General features: G+C 40.6%; 1 protein-coding gene across 5 annotated transcripts in view; it reads right to left on the bottom strand.

The window, feature by feature from the left end:
- RTL4 (retrotransposon Gag like 4) overlaps positions 1 to 17,123 on the bottom strand; it is a 504,413-nt gene that overhangs the window by 252,730 nt on the left and 234,560 nt on the right. For 2 of the 5 annotated variants that reach the window (XR_007409500.1, XR_004813097.2), the window contains 2 exons: positions 14,449 to 14,592; positions 12,970 to 13,602 (listed from right to left, as the gene is read on the bottom strand). The exons of 2 other annotated variants lie outside the window; for them this stretch is intronic. The gene's annotated coding sequence lies outside the window, so the exon portion shown is untranslated. Of the gene's footprint in view, positions 1 to 12,966; positions 13,603 to 14,448; positions 14,593 to 17,123 lie in introns of those variants that run through there. One more of the 5 variants, XR_007409501.1, reaches the window with a different exon arrangement.

Raw genomic sequence — 17,123 nt, 5'->3', positions numbered from 1 at the left:
ACAACTGCTGCCCCAATCCACTCATTCACGTAGACAACCACTATTTACCAAACCTCTACTATGTGCTAAGCAAAAGGCCAGATATTGGGGATCCCTGGGTGGTGCAGCGGTTTGGCGCCTGCCTTTGGCCCAGAGCGCGATCCTGGAGACCCGGGATCGAATCCCATGTCGGGCTCCCGGTGCATGGAGCCTGCTTCTCCCTCTGCCTGTGTCTCTGCCTCTCTCTCTCTCTCTCTCTCTCTCTCTGTGACTATCATAAGTAAATAAAAATTAAAAAAAAAAAAAGGCCAGATATTGAACATACAGAGAGAATTTAAACACAACCTGAAATGGGGAAATCAGACAAGGAAGGGGTGACTGGTATCCAGGAGAAAGGGAAAGATGCCCTTTTACCCCTATGCTCAACCTGTCCTCAAATTTCCTACTTATTAGCCCTTTATCCAATCAGAGAACTAGAATTGCTACTTATAAATAGTGTGAAGCTAAGTACTGAGAAAAAGTGGGGCCTTACCCACAATAGCTCATTTTTCACAGCACCAATTTGTATATACTGTTAGCTATGTGTTTGCTTTCAATATTTGCTTTCATTATGGAATTGGGAAGATCCAACTCAGGAATAAAAAGATCATTTAAAAAAAGCTGCCAAGTCTTATCCAAGCTTTGTCTCAGAGTAGCAGGTGATTTAGTTTGCTATATTTGAACAATGCTCAAAGTATTAAATTTATCTTCTCCCACTTGAATAGCAGATTTGAGACCTCTTAGGGACCTCTAAACCAGATTACTCCATTCTAATCCTAGTGCTTTAGCAAAAACACCAAGTAAATGGTATGATTTTAAGTCAAAGGTTTATTTTAGAAGCCCCCACAGATCTCAGGTACTCCCCATACCTACTTTTGCTTGTAGCTAATAGTACTAGAGAAGACCTTCCAATTGGAGCAGACTGTGATCACAAGATAAGTATGCAACATATGAGTCCACCTGTGCATGGCAATGAGGAAAAGGAGAAAGCCAGTGAGAGAATTATGAGGGGGAGATACCAGGCAGTTCTTGTTGAGAGAACAAAGATGAAAGAGCAACAGAAAGATGATCAGGGCAAGATTAAGAGACTTTAACAGTTCTCCAAATTCAAAATAACCAAGCTAAGGCATAGTAAGGATTACGCATGAATGTGAACCCAGGAGGCAACCAGAAAAATATGCTGAATTGGGGTGAGATGAATTGATGGGTGAAAGGGAGGGAAAATGAAAGATATTTGAATGGATAAAGAAGATGTGGTTTATGTATACAATGGAATATTACTCAGCCATTAGAAATGACAAATACCCACCATTTGCTTCGATGTGGATGGAACTGGAGGGTATTATGCTGAGTGAAATAAGTCAATCGGAGAAGGACAAACATTATATGGTCTCATTCATTTGGGGAATATAAAAAATAGTGAAAGGGAATAAAGGGGAAAGGAGAAAAAATAAGTGGGAAATATCAGAAAGGGAGACAGAAGACGAAAGACTCCTAACTCTGGGAAAAGAACTAGGGGTGGTGGAAGGGGAGGTGGGCGGGGGGTGGGGGTGACTGGTTTATGGGCACTGAGGTGGGCACTTGACGGGATGAGCACTGGGTGCTATTCTATATGTTGACAAGTTGAACACCAATAAAAAATAAATTTATAAAAAAACTTTATGAATGAAATTCACTGAATGGATGCATGTGTGTGTTAAAACTGGATAATAATAAAAACAGTTGAAAATCACCAAGAAAAAAAAATGAAAGATACCTTTAAAAATACCCTGAGGAATCTTATCATGTGTATCCTATAAGTCCTGTACAATAGCCCAAAGATATTAAGAGATCATTTGCAGTGAAATAACCCTGTAAAGATAAAAATTTGCCATGAAGTTACTTCCTCAGATAGGAAAGCAACATCCAACCAGCCTGGGGATCCAGAGTATTGACATGCTATTTCTGAGGTAATTCGGATTAGTGGACATGAGCATGGGTTTTTGTATTAGAAAAGGCTGGGTGTGGGTTTTTCTCAGGGACTTACCTAATTGGGTGACCTTGAACATGTTAAACTCTGAACTTCAGCATCCCCCACTGTCAAGTGAACACAATATAAGTGCCTGCCTACAGGCTTGTATGAATTAAATGAGATACTGAATGTAAATGGTTGGTGCAGAGCCACACACATAGAAAAATGTTGAATATGGCAGGTTGAGGATGGTAATGCCAGCATTAAGGGACCTGTGATCCCAGAGGTGTCATATTCATACAAGGTTTCTAATAGATGCTGAGAAGAGAGGGACAGGGACCCTGAAAAGAGCACAGAAAAGTGCCTAGGACAAGTTCCTCATCTTTCAGATTTTAGCTCTTAGTCATGTGTACAGACAACACTAGGACCACTGTAGAAGCTCTTCCACTTTGCTCCCACCAGCCTCCCAGGGAGAACAGTTTCCAACAGAGGTGGCAGGGAGCGCTAAATGTTGTGGGGAGACTGGTCTCCACTGCATCCAATGTCTCGACACAAAGCCAGTATAAAACAGAAAATGTTTGCCAAACATAGGGCTCACCCAACCTGGGCAAATGGTTCTGCTTCCCTCCTTCCATCCCTCCCCTCTTCATAAGTGATTACTTCCAAGGACACCTTTTTTATCCAGTTAAAAGATAAAATATGTTAGTTAAGAGCTCTGGGGTCAGCTTACTATGTTTGAAAGCTACTCCTCTAGTAACTTGTGTGACCTTGGACAAGTCACGGAATCCCTCCAAAGGTTGGTTTCCTCACTTGTAAGATAAGAATAATTAGAATTGACCTTCTTTACAGGATTGTTGTGAGACTTGAGTGATATAATACATGTTAGGTTCTTCTCTTGGATCCCTGCCTGTGTCTAAATTCTAGATAAGTGATTGCTATGGTTATTTGATTGTTACACATTGTTCTTTTGACTAGCACACCATAATTCAGTCCCAGACTGGAAATGAGATCTGAACAAATGTACTTCAAAATCAAATATTCATTGAGCATAACAATGCTGGAGGGGTTTTTTTTTTTGGGGGGGGAGGTATCAAGATGGACACCGAAACACCCACCCACAATCAGCTCTCACAAATCTGTCATTCTCTCCCCTCCCAATGACATTTGGCCAGGGGCTTTTGAAAACCAGCAATAGGTTTTGAAGGGAAGCATTTCCTCTGCATCCTCTACCTTACCTCACCCCAAGTTACCAACAAGGGAGCAGAAATCTCGTCAGACCAATCACAGAATTTCAGACCAGGAAGGGAAAGGCCATTCCAGGTCATCTAGTGAAACCTTCTCTGAGGTCCAGAGAGGCCAAGTGGCTTTTTCAAGTTCCCACAGCAAATTCATGGCTGAGCTGGCAGTGGAAACCAAACTCCCTAATTCTTGTGCAGCTTTCCAAAGGAGGCAGCACGTGACAAAATCTGAACATTGCACAATGTCCCTCCGAGAGTACAGCACTGGCTGTACAATGGCATATATTATACAGGGAATAACAATTGTGTTTCTTCTCTCTCTGCTGAGCTGTATTTGGCAAGTTGTTGGTACTGAAAAAGGTGTAGCTGTAATTCACTATGACTACTTCTCATCCCCTCTATGAACATGCCATGTGTTCAGTCATTTGCTTGCATATAGATTATTTATGTTATGAAGAATCTGCATATCCACCCAGCCCAGATATAGGAGCTACTAACAGCTCTTGAGGGGTGTGGAGTATTTTTTTTTCACCTTTTGACAGCCCTTGGCATTGTTCCTGATGTGAAAGGGATTCTTAAAAAGCTTTTGGTGACAGTCAAATCTTAGTAATGTGTCAGTGTTTGTGGAAGAGAAGCAAGGAGAGATAAGGAAGGAGATATGGAAGAGTAGGGTGGGGGAAGTGAAGCATGAGGAAAGAGTGGGTGGAAGGAAATAAGACAATAATGGGGAGCTCAAAAAGTTTATTAAGAGTTATTATATCTCATTCTAGAACAATATATGAGAGTTTCTCAAATCATGTGTTGTGGAATAGTGTTCAGTGGGCTGCCACACAGGTAATATTTTTGAGTCAAAATAATTTTGGGAAAGAAAATTCTGGTAAGCAAAGAGTAATCAGTTTTCTTTACTGCAGGACTACTTGGTGTCTTTTATATGTTGACCACATCCCCATAAGATACTGCATACAATGCTCCCCCATATTTCTTTGGGGAACATGCTTTCAGTCCTTTCATCAAGAATAGGTCCCTCCAAAACATTTTTAATCAGTAGTAAAACTAGAATTGCAGCCTACATCTACCCATTCAGGTGTTTATTTACGTCTGCCAAAACAACTGCATACCTTTACAGTACCCTAGGAGATAACATACTTATATATACACACACAAATACACAGAACAGGCTGGTACCTTGAAGAAGGGCATCTTGGCCACCGTCTCATGTGAAGTTTCCTTCCCCATTGCTAACACTATTGGCTCTAATCATTGCTGTCTTCCTAGCATGGCCTCAGCGCCACAAAAAGACACAACTGGAGTTGTGAACTTTATCCTTAGGCAGCCTTCCTTGGACATCAGCCACAACAAGGTCCAGATCCCTCACTTTGAGGACTAGGGTCCACACCCAATTTCATGACCATACTCAAATCAAAAAGAGGAAGAAAACAACATTAGCCTCTGTAAAGATCATAAATGTAACACTGGGGTCAGTAGCAGTGGAAGATAGTAGGTAACAATTATTACTTTGTCAGCACTAGTTAGTGGGTGGCAGTAATGTTGTAGTAATGGTTGTAGTATAGGCACCTCTACATATTGAAATGTAAAACGTTATTCAGAACATGTTATATAGTGGATTTACATAAAACGCAATCTTTTTTTTTTTATAAAACACAATCTTATATTTCATTGTTTTGAATGGGAAAATAACAGTACATTCCCAATTCATCCAAAGTCCCAACAAATATTAAATATTTCTAAAACATTCCTAATTATTGCTTAAACACTCTTAAATAACTATATGTCAATTCATAAAGTATTTATTAATAGTATAAAGCATTTAAAACATCAATGTCTAATTATTTAACACTTTATAAACTCATCAGTAGGTACTTTTATGTTTGGTATACAACAATTTACAATTTCAGAAACAAATTATATTTCCTTTTTGAACTGCAATGAACATACACTGTAATTCAAATGAACAATGAAATGATATGTTTGAGATTCTCAAGACTCTGTCCCCATGGACCCTGGTTGATAGTATCCTCAGGCACTTTATTTTATTTTATTTTATTTTATTTTATTTTATTTTATTTTATTTTTTCCTCAAGCACTTTAAATAAGCAAACACTGAAATTCATAGACGGGCAGCCCCGGTGGCCCAGCAATTTAGTGTCGCCTTCAGCCCGGGGCATGATCCTGGAGACCCAGGATCGAGTCCCATGTCTGGCTCCTTGCATGGAGCCTGCTTCTCCCTCTGCCTGTGTCTCTGCCTCTTTCTCTCTCTGTGTCTCTCATGAATAAATAAATAAAAATCTTTAAAAAAAAGAAACTCATGGACAGATAAAGTCTTAGGAAAGAAATGTGGGGGAGATGATAGTGATGTTTTTTACTAGTTTTTAATAGTGATGCTTTATATCAGTTGAGACCCAAGATGCCATCTTATCCAGAGAGGAGTATGCTCTATATTCTTTGGATGGGACTTCCACATGACTTGAATGTTTCATTTGTATGCTTTCAATTTGAATAGTGAATTTGGGGTAGACGTTTTTGTAACTTGTTATAATGATTGTCCAGATAGTGAGAGTTCAGATAGCAAGGGATATCTATATAGTAGTAGTGGTAGATTCTCATTTACTGAAAACTTCACTTACGAGCAAGATCCCTGTTTGGCTCATTTAACAATGTATTCCTAGGGTCTAAGCACAACGCTCAGCACATTGCAAATGCTCAACAAATATTTGTTCAATGAATGAATTGAGCATAAACTAAGTAGCAGGCACTAAGCAATTTACCTGTGTTATCTCATTGAATCTTAATATTAACAACTTTATGAGGTAGGTTTTGGCATTATTCCCATTTTTCAGATAAGGAAACTGAAGCCTAGAATTGAAGAGGAACTTGGCCAACATTACATTTATGTGTCAGGGCAAGGGACTTGAACCTCTGCCTTCCTGAGTCCAAAACCAATGTTTTCAACTATTATCCTATCTATACGTGATTCTCTTCTCTCATTTAAAACTTCAGATAAAAAATAAAATAAAATAAAACTTCAGATACCTGTTTGGGTTCCTTCCATAAGCTAGAGTGGTTTCTGATACCTCATGTCAGAAACCTTGGGGAAAAAAAATCTGCTTCTGAGAATTATGAATGTCCTACACATGATTTCACTAATACTGTTAAGCCAAGCCTTTAAATGCTATGACATACTTTGTTTTTTTTCTTTTGTTAGCATCAATAATAATTATAACTACCAAATGTTGAGCCTTCATTGTGTGCCAATCAGGCACTGGACTATGTAGTATTGTTTATAGGAAAACCACAGGCCCAAAATGGTGTCACGTAGGCCAAATCATCAAAACCTAATTTAATTGTAGTTTCAACCTCCCCCAGAATTACAGTATTAATCAGTTAGCCAGGAATTTTTTGATCAGAGCCAATGAAATAATCTGCCATGTGGGCCCTCTCCATTCTCCTAAGGAATATGAGGTAATCTGCATGATAAGACCTCCTGTTCTTCCTTTTAGGAAGTGACCTTGCCTGGGACAAACCTTTTCTTTTGCTAATAACTTCTTACCCCACCCTCCTTCCTATAAAAAAACTTCCATTTTGGACAACTTGGAGCTCCCCTCTACTTGCTAGATGGATGCTGCCTGATTCATGAGCTGATTAACAAAGGCAATCAAATCTTCAAATTTACTTGGTTTAATTGTGGTTTTTTTTTAAAAATATGTATTTATTTATTTGAGAGACAGAGAGCATGCATGCATGAACAGGGGGAAGGGCAGAAGGAGAAGGCAAGAATCTCCAGCAGACTCTCTGCTGAGCACAGAACTGAACACAGGGTTCCATCCCAGAACCCTGAGATCATGACTTGAGCCAAAATCAAGAGTTGAATGCTCAACTGACCAAGCCACCCAGGTGCCCCACACTTTGTTTTTTTTTATCAATATCCATCATTTCAGTTAACCTTCAAAGTAGCCTGATGACATACTGTTATAATTCCCATTTTATAGACAAGGAAACTGAGACATGGAAAGGTTAACTAACTTACTTAGGCAAATATCCAGTAAATGATAGAGCTGAAATTTGAACTCAATGTGTCAGATTACAGAGCACATGATTTCGGTCACTTATCATACCACTGATGACTAGCTGATAAACCAGCCCATATGACAAAACAGCAGACCTTACTGCTGCTGCCTTATCAACTGTTGTCAGGCCTTGAAGAAGTCCCACCCTCCTTCTGTTGGCTTTTATAAATCCTACTGTTTTTCCATACTCAAACCAATTTCCACTTCATCCAAGAAGCCTTCCCTGACTTTTGTTTGAAACCTCAGTGATTGCTTTCTCTGCTAGGTACCCTCCATCACTGCATGTGTGAGCCTCAGAGAGTTGTCAGTTCCTACTTCCCCTGCACTGGCATCCAGCATCTCTGGTGTAGATGTCTTCTGTGCTCTCACTGGTTGGACTGGAAGCTCACATAGTACAAAACCCAGGTTCATTGTGAAGGGGAGCAGAATATGCCACCACTAGATATGCCTCTTTGGTGTAAAGATGATATTGAGTGAATCATTTTTAAGAAACAGCAAACACAGGAAAAGCTCTGAAAACTGAGAAAGAAGTTGCTCTTTTGTAAGGGATACGTACATTTATTTTAAAAATCTCCACTTGTAAGGGTATCTCTCTTTCTGTACCAGAAGGAGGAAGATGACCAAATCTCTAGAAACTCTTATCAGTGGGCAAGTCAATGAGTTAAACATACATAATAACTTTACCTTTGTTTACTGTGCTTTTCCTGGTAACATCCCATAACCAGTTCCTCATTCCCTCCCTCAACATCTTTCTTTTGTTTTTATTTTTTTATTTTTATTTTTTTAATAATAAATTTATTTTTTATTGGTGTTCAATTTGCCAACATACAGAATAACACTCAGTGCTCATCCCGTCAAGTGCCCCCCTCAGTGCCCGTGACCTATTCTTTTGTTTTTAGCTACAGATAGCATTTAAAGTGGTGGCTTGAGTCATTTAGGGGAGATATTCAGTTTTCCTGGCTCTCTCATGTATGCAGGAGGTATACATGCCATTAAACTTCTGCTTGTTTTTCTCTCATTAATCTGTCTTATATTATAGGAGGGTCTCTGGCAAGAATCTGGAAGGGTAGAGGGAAAATTATTTTTCCTCCCCTACCACTGGTTCTGGTTATGTATTTCTTCACCATAAGTACAGTGCCATGAGCACAGTAGGGACAGGAGAGTATGGCTGCAGTGTCACAGGGTATAGGTGAATCTTTTTGTTGTTGTTGTTACTGAAGCAATATACATCTACTGTTAAGAACTTAGAAAATATATATAAGAAAAATGGAAAAAATACTCTTTCATCTAACCACCTAGAAAGAACCCTTGTTAACAGCTTAACAGTTTTGTGCACATTTTTTGTACGTGTTTTATGCATGCATGCTCATAGATTTTACCCATCAGAGCTCAAGCTATTTAAACTAACTTGTAACTTGCTGTTCCAGTAAAAAGACATAGTGAATATTTTGCTATGGCACTGAATGTGCTTTTACATCATTTTTAAAAGAATATATAATATAGCATATAGCATACAATAGAGTTGATTTAATGTATTTCTTAAATATTGAACATCTAGATTATTTCAAATTCTTCGCTATTCAGACAAACTTGAAGGAACCTAAATGTTATTGCTAGAGGAGTGATTAAATAAAAATGGTACGACCATTCAGTGGAGTATTATGCCTGTTACAAAGCTTAATGTAGAATGCCTAAGTGATGATATGGAATGATTACCAAGATATATTATTAAGTAAAAAGAAAAAAACTGGAGGATCATGTGTGTAACATGGCCTGTATTTTGGGTAGATGGTTTTATTGCAGAGATTTTTTTTCTGGAAACACATATAGATATAAAAAACACAACATGGTAATTAGTGGTTTTACCTGGGAAGGCATGGGACAAGAATGGGGCAGGAAGAGGCTTTTTTCCCCCTTAATTCTATACCTTTCAAAAGGATTGAATATTTTATCTTGTGCAATATGTATACATATATACAGTATGGTGATGCAAAACCTTGTCACTAAATATTTGTACATACTTATGATATGAGATTTTTCAACATGTTGGGAAGGAAAAGGCAGGGACAAGTTATATTGTCACTGAGTTGCCAAGGACGTTGATAGAGAACATACTGTCAGGAAGAGTAAACATGTCCCCTGGGAAGGCCCAGGAGGCACTCTGCTCCATTGCAGAGTTGCTGAAGGCAGGCTTCCCAGATCAACCCACAATTGCAGACATCAGAGCCCAAGGGGAGAGTGAGGCTTCCAATTCTTGCTCTAAAGCAGTGCTTTCTCAGTGTGTTCTCTGAAGCCTTCAGAGGGTGCTGAAAGAGATGCCAAATTGCCTGGCTGCCATTTTGCCCAAAGTAGATTAATCTTTTAAAGAATTTTAAATTGTGGTAAAATGCACATAACATAAAATTTACCATCTTAAACATTTTTAAGCATGCAGTTCAGTGGTATTAATAAAGCGGATTTACCTTTAAACTTATTCATACATTGTGGCTCCATAGTTAGAAAACATTTGATCACTAATGCTCTAAACACAATATTTCCTGATTTTTCCAGGCCATGGCACAGGTGAAAAATGATACAGTTTGTATACTGCATCAAAGTAGAATGAAAAGCAAAAATGGCTATATTGCTTATGGCCAAAGGCAAAGTCTGCTGATGGGACTCTGGCTGCCTCAGTATCTACCAGGGCATCTGGAAGGATGAATAGCTCAGCACACCTGTAATTCACTCAGGGCATATACAGAAGCTTGATACCTTCTGTCTGGTGCGATACAGACCCAGAAACCAGTAACAGTAGTATGGCTTCTGTACTGTGCTGTAGGCACACACAAGAGGAAAACATTAATTCTATCTGGGGCTGAGGAAAGATAGAAAATGAGTAACATGAAAGATATTATCTTCTCTTCTAGAATTCCTATGGTAGGTGAGACAGAGTTCACTGGAATGTAAGAAAAGGCAGCCAGCACTGGAAAAGGAAAAAAGATGGACAAAATCTGTCTTCCCATTTCCTCAACTCCTGTCTTTTTGACCTAAGAATAAGTTAGGGAGAAAAAAGGCTGAGGAAGACAAGGGCAAGAAAAGGGATTCTCAAGGGGTGAAAACTCAGAAAGGAAAAGAAAACAAGAGAGTAGGGAAGGATACTCTGAGGTCATACTGAGAGCTGGTAGGGCAGGGGTATAGGAGAAAGTCACAGTATCTCTACAGGTTTGGGGGGTAGTTAAATATAGAATGGAGTAAAGCTAAAAGGGACTTACTTAATTCTGCCATAACTCCTAAGATGTGCCCAGGAATTCTAGAGTGGGACCAAAATGCAAGATGTCTTAAAATATGCATAAGTATTAGCCAGATAAAGGGGAAATGGGCCAACAGCATGAATTAAGGCACTAAGGCAATTCAGAGAATTGGTGAACTTCAAGGTCCTTTGGTGTGGCCAGTTTTAGGGTGCATGGGGAAGAGATGGAAAATGAGGCTGGATAGAGAGGAAAGTCCAAGGATTAGAGGAAGGGTATTATACTATAAGGCCAGCCTTGGCAGCTGCCTCCATAGGGCCTTGGCATCTCTGAAGGAAAATCACTTTCCATCCTCCACCCCCCTGCAGTGTGGCAAAGGACAAGCAAGGAAATAAATAGCCACATAGTTCATCCCAGTATAAAAGAATATATTTCAGCAACATTTTTTGATAATATATTTTAGCAGTGTAAAATACAACTGATTGTTGTCACTCATCTGATTTTGGAATTGGAGCATTTGGGTACAATCTTTGTGTACTTCAATATAAAACACTCTATACAAATTGCATAGCGATTCCAATGGGAAAAATAAAAGAATGCAAACTTAATGACCTGTACTCAGATTGCTTGATGAAGTTGGCATTAGAGACGATGAAGGCAGGAATGGAAATAAACCCATTAAACTCACTTTTTCTGGGATGCTGCCCATCAGCCACAGCTGAAAATGATTGGCCATAAAACCTCAGAAGTTCAAGGTCCTGAATTTGGCTCTGAGGCTTGGAGTTGCAGAAGGACAGAAGGAGAGGGTTATGGCTCTGGTGTGTTTCAGCGGCATGGGTAGGCTGTCCCTGTGGCCCCTGATGTTCCTGTGTCCTGTCTCTAGCAGGCAGGCTCCTATAGTAAGGGCCAGTGATATGTTTGGTTTGGTCTTTTAAGGATTAGGGATTATTGAAATCACTTAAGAGCAACAAGTAAAGAGAAGAGAAGCTAAGTGTCTACACTTCAAGTGGGCCTGAAGAAAGGAACCTGATGGAAAATACCAAGAAGCATAAAGCCTCCGAAGCCAAGGAGAAGAGGGGATGTTAGGAGGATGAAGAAGGCAACAATATCCAATTATGATGGTTTCAGTGGTGGGAGACTATAGAAGTGAGATGAAAGAACACATCAGTTCCTGCCTTGAGAGGCTTACTTCAAGGTTTCTGTGAGCTCCCCAAATAATTTTGGATGCACTTAAAAATAATGAAGTAATTTTCAAGGAGCAAATTGCTCTTGTGTTGCCTCCATAAAATCTTCTATAGTGAAACATAGGCATACTGAAACTCATGGTCATACTAAAAATTAAATGCCCTTATTTTTGGGGGGCAGCCCTTGGAGACAAAAAAAAGTATGTTATAAAGTTGAGTTATTTAAAAAAAAGTATTTGTAGCAATATCTAACAATAGTGGACAAACCATGTCCTGTTCAAAGATTGGTACACTGCTGGGTCTACTAGAACATACATGAGTTCTCATTAAAAGAGATTCATTTAGTATTCAGCAATCAGACCAGGTATTGAGCTTGCTAATTACTAATGAAATGAACTTCCTAGGATGTTAGCTATGTAAAAGATACCAGGGTAGCTACAATGAACATGCTATATATTCCCAGAAGACTAAGTCTGAGTTAAAGTATCAGGGTTAAAAGTAGTGTGAGATGTCACACTATGTAACAGATACACAAACGTTCTGAGGGACAAATAGTTGTTATTTTCGAAAAATCCTAGAACACCCTGAAAATATTTGATCCACTGCCCTCATTTCCCAAAACCTTGCCTATGTTGTGGGTTCTAAGCCTGCTTGGGCTTATGCAATTAGTATAAGATTATATAAATCTGCACTCAAAATCTGTGTACCTCTAACAATTATCTACAAAATATGGGTCTATAGGTATGTCTCTGGAGAGAATTGGTAGCTTTCATGTCATTCCCAAAGTGGTCAAAGACCCTCCACCCCCCAAATAAAGAACCACTTCTAGACTTTTTTTATTTAGGAATAACCATCCCAGTAAGGTTTCTTGAGTGTAGGACTTGCTATTTTATACCTATTGATCAGTTCTAGACATCTAGCCAATGGGGCAGCACCTGTGGAAACTGACTTTGGAGTTTCTGCTCAAAAGTAATAGACTTAGGGAATTTGGCCAAGTCACCATTTAGACTGTGTCTAGTATTCTGAACAACCACCAAGCCCCTGCAGGTATGATTTCCATGTCCAAAACCTGGGAGGCTGTTTCTCAAACAATGTAACCTTAGAAACAGTTTTATGACCAGGAAATATTATAGATTAGAAACTAGTGTACTTTTAGTTAATATGATTGCCTTTGGTGCCAGAAAGAAAATTAATTTTAGCCAAGAACCATTTTAATTCCCTTTGTTCCATCCCAAGGGAGGTATAATTCCACCAGACACTCTGCTGTTCAGGTGACTGCATGAGCCTGTCACTTCATTTTTATTGATTAAGATCACAAAAGTCATGAGCAGACAGTATACAGGTAATAGTGGCAGGTAACCATAACATCCCTGAAATCTCACTGGAAGTGTATGATTCATTTTAACAAACTGAACAGATAATGGATGCCCTGTTCTGTAGAGTTGGCAACTAAAGGGCAAGAATAAAGCAAAAGTTGGGGAAGATAAAGAACATATCTGTTAGTGGAATGCATGCTTTCAGAATTGGGTATATGATTGTAGTTGGGGGCCATTAATGGAGACTCTCTGTGACTCAGCTAGCTACAGAAGGAAGATGAAAAGTACTCCTAACAGAGAGAACAGCTTGTCATATCTATCTCTTTAGACATCTTGCCCTCATAGACAATAATGACCATACCTGACATTTCCTTTGAGTTACAGAAAACAAGAGTTACAAAAAGAAGAAAAATCAAAGAGCTGCTGGAGGTCCAGATTGGCTTGTCCTTTGATTCTCTGCAGGCTGCCTGTGTTGCCATTAGCAATTCTTAGGACAGAAGCTTTCACAAGCACAGTAGAAAGAGCAAAGTTTCCCTCTTTACACAGTAGATGTGTTCTTGGAAACTCAGATGGAACTTGAGAACTGAAAGTCAGTGAATAACAAAACAGTTGGTTCTGTTAAAAGAATGTTTGGTTTTCTAGTAAGGTCTTTATTAAAAAATTATATATATATATATATACACACATATTTCTAAATTATATAGCATATATTCAGATTTTTTCCTTATTGAATAGAACATATATATTTTGGATTTGAGGTATTTTGATCCATACATTAAGGGGTGAAATCTTTAGGTCAGCTCACAGTCCAACAAAAAGAAATACTGAGATGTACTTAGATTGTGAGTTTAACAAACTTAACATTTTCTAAAATTTTCATTTTATGTAATTTTAATAGAGTTTGTTTTATAAACTAGATCCTATATTAAGTGCCTATTTAAAGGAAACCTCTAGGCAAGGAATCATCTTTTAATAATTGTGATGCTAAGCACCACATTTCATAGTACTGTGTATTCAAATTTTTGCTTATCAGGTGCTTTTGGAAACGGAGACACATGGGTATTCAATGTGGGGAACAGGCTCCAGAGGCCCTTGCATTGCTAATCATTATCCAGCAGCACTGTCAGTTCTCCTAATTTGGGGAGAAGGGGGTATAGAGAGATGCCAGACCACAGGTAGTTTTTCCTTCTCAAAAAGCAATAGGAAAAAAACAAAGAACAACTAAAGGTCTTCTGTTTTATATATCCTTTCTTGGCCAAGAAAATTATTATAGTCTGGGTTCCTGGCTGGCTTTCAGCTCTGGAGGGGGTGGAAGCATCAGAAGTGGCAAACACATTTGGATATTTTCAGAGACTTGAACAGAGGCAAAAAGCGTGGAGAATACGGAAAATGCACATTCACTCCAGAGGTTATTGACAAGATTAATTACCTCATAAGTGCCTTAATAGGATGACTCCAAGCATATTGCAACTATAATTATCCATAAAAATCCTAATGAATTCAATTTCTTCAGAAATCACCCTGCTGCAACTGGTGAGTGTAGGAGAAGTAGGGGGAGGAGGCAGTCCAGCTCCTAAGGAGGAAAAGCAGGAGGGAAAGATAAGGAGAGGTGGTTGGTGAAACTAGCAGGTGTCTAATTAGGTCAAGTAGTTTCTGGTGAATGGTGTTTATTCTGGCTTTTGCCTTATGATGTTTTGTAATGATCTATGGACTCCTTTTTTACATGACAGTGTTTCTGCTGAAAACATGCCCAAACATCACTCTTTCCCTTCCCCCCCACGACCCCAATGTGTTGTGTGTGTGTGTGTGTGTGTGTGTGTGTGTGTGTGGTTGTGTGAGCACATATACACACATCTATATTCATGAACTTGGCTCAAACCCTCTTTGCAAAATGCACACTCTAAAAAGTGGGCCAACTCTCATCCTGGTCAAACTAAAAGGAAAGAAATCTTACTCAGTGGTGCTCTCCACATTTTCTATATCCTGCTACCTACTTGGGTACCTTCCCACTTCCGGGACTTTCATGTTGCCTCCGGACTACTTAGGACCCTTTTCCAATACTCATCTCCCATGCAAGGACCTACTTAGAATTGGTCCTGCCTCCCTTTTCCCATGTAAAATGTTCCTATCTTGCATCTTCTTCCCACAAAATAGTGCTGTCACCCAGCTGCTTTACTGAAAATGTAATGACTAAGAAAGGTATTTTAGACTAGAAGTCAGAATGACCCTATACCACTTAATGGCCATGTAGTTTGGGGGAAAAATCACTTAACTTCTCTAAACTCTAGTTTCTTTCTCTGAGAAAAATGCTTAAAAAAATGAAACTTGTTCTGCCAATTTCATAGGTCAGCTATGTGCCCAAGGTTACCTGGGTAGTATGTGATAGCAGAGGTGTATGGACATAGGTTCACAGACTCTCAGTCCAGTGCTCCTTCTACCACAGACTACTGAATGGTACAAATAGGAATGTGCGAGGAGGAGGGGCAAGATGGCGGAAGAGTAGGGTCCCCAAATCACCTGTCTCCACCAAATTACCTAGAAAACCTTCAAATTATCCTGAAAATCTATGATTCAGCCTGAGAATTAAAGAGAGACCACCTGGAATGCTACAGTGAGAAGAGTTCGCGCTTCTATCAAGGTAGGAAGACGGGAACAAAGAAATAAAGACACAAAGGCCTCCAAGGGGGAGGGGCCCCGCGAGGAGCCGGGCTGAGGCCGGGGCGAGTGTCCCCAGGACAGGAGAGCCCCGTCCCGGAGGAGCAAGAGCTGAACCAACCTTCCCGGGGGAAAGGGGCTCACAGGGAGTTGGAGCAGGACCCAGAAGGGAGGGGATGCCCTCGGGCTCCCCGGGACAGTAGCAGCAACTGCGCGCCCAGGAGAGTGGCCGAGCTCCCTAAGGGCTGCAGCGAGCACGGCGGACCCGGAGCAGCTCGGAGAGGCTCGGGGGCGGCTCCGCAGAGGGGGTTGCGGGGCCCCGGGAGCAGCTCGGAGGGGCTCGGGCAGAGGAAGAGGCTCACTGCGGAGGGGGCTGCGCGGTTCCAGGAGCAGCTCCGGGGGGCTTGGGCAGCGGCTCCACGGAGGGGGTTGCGCGGCCCGGGAGCGCGAATCCAACAGCGCAGGCTCCGGAGCACAGGGCGCCGGGACACAGCCCAGGATCCCGCCTCCCCCGGGACAGGCAGAGGCCGGGAGGGCCCAGGACAGCAAGGACGCTCCTGCCCCGAGCTGAGCAGATCAGCGGCCCCGCCCCGGGGCCTCCAGGCCCTGCAGACGGAGAGCTCCGGAGTTCCTGCCGGAGCTGAATCCAGGTTTCCAGAGCTGGCCCCGCCACTAGGGCTGTTGCTCCTGGGGCCTCACGGGGTAAACAACCCCCACTGAGCCCTGCACCAGGCAGGGGCACAGCAGCTCCCCCAAGTGCTAACACCTGAAAATCAGCACAGCAGGCCCCTCCCCCAGAAGACCAGCTAGACGGACAAGTTCCAGGGGAAGTCAAGGGACTTAAAGTACACACAATCAGAAGATACTCCCCCGTGGTTCTTTTTTTTTTTTTTTTTTTTTTTTTTTTGCTTTTTGATTTGTTTCCTTCCCCCACCCCCCTTTTTTCTCCTTTCTTTCTTTTTCTTTCTTTTCTTTTTCTTTTTTTTTTTCGTTTTTTTCTTCCTTTTTTTTCTCTTTCTCTTTTCTTTCCTTCTTTCTCTCCTCTTTTTCTCCTTTTCCCAGTACAACTTGATTTTGGCCACTCTGCACTGAGCAAAATGACTAGAAGGAAAACCTCACCTCAAAAGAAAGAATCAGAAACAGTCGTATCTCCCACAGAGTTACAAAATTTGGATTGCAATTCAATGTCAGAAAGCCAATTCAGAAGCACTATTATACAGCTACTGGTGGCTCTAGAAAAAAGCATAAAGGACTCAAGAGACTTCATGACTGCAGAATTTAGAGCTAATCCGGCAGAAATTAAAAATCAATTGAATGAGATGCAATCCAAACTAGAAGTCCTAATGACGAGGGTTAACGAGGTGGAAGAACGAGTGAGTGACATAGAAGACAAGTTGATAGCAAAGAGGGAAACTGAGGAAAAAAGAGACAAACAATTAAAAGACCATG

Source organism: Canis lupus, chromosome X (assembly GCF_003254725.2).
Source record: "Canis lupus dingo isolate Sandy chromosome X, ASM325472v2, whole genome shotgun sequence".
NCBI classification, from domain to species: Eukaryota; Metazoa; Chordata; class Mammalia; order Carnivora; family Canidae; genus Canis; species Canis lupus.
This window is presented reverse-complemented; position numbering and strand designations above follow the sequence as displayed.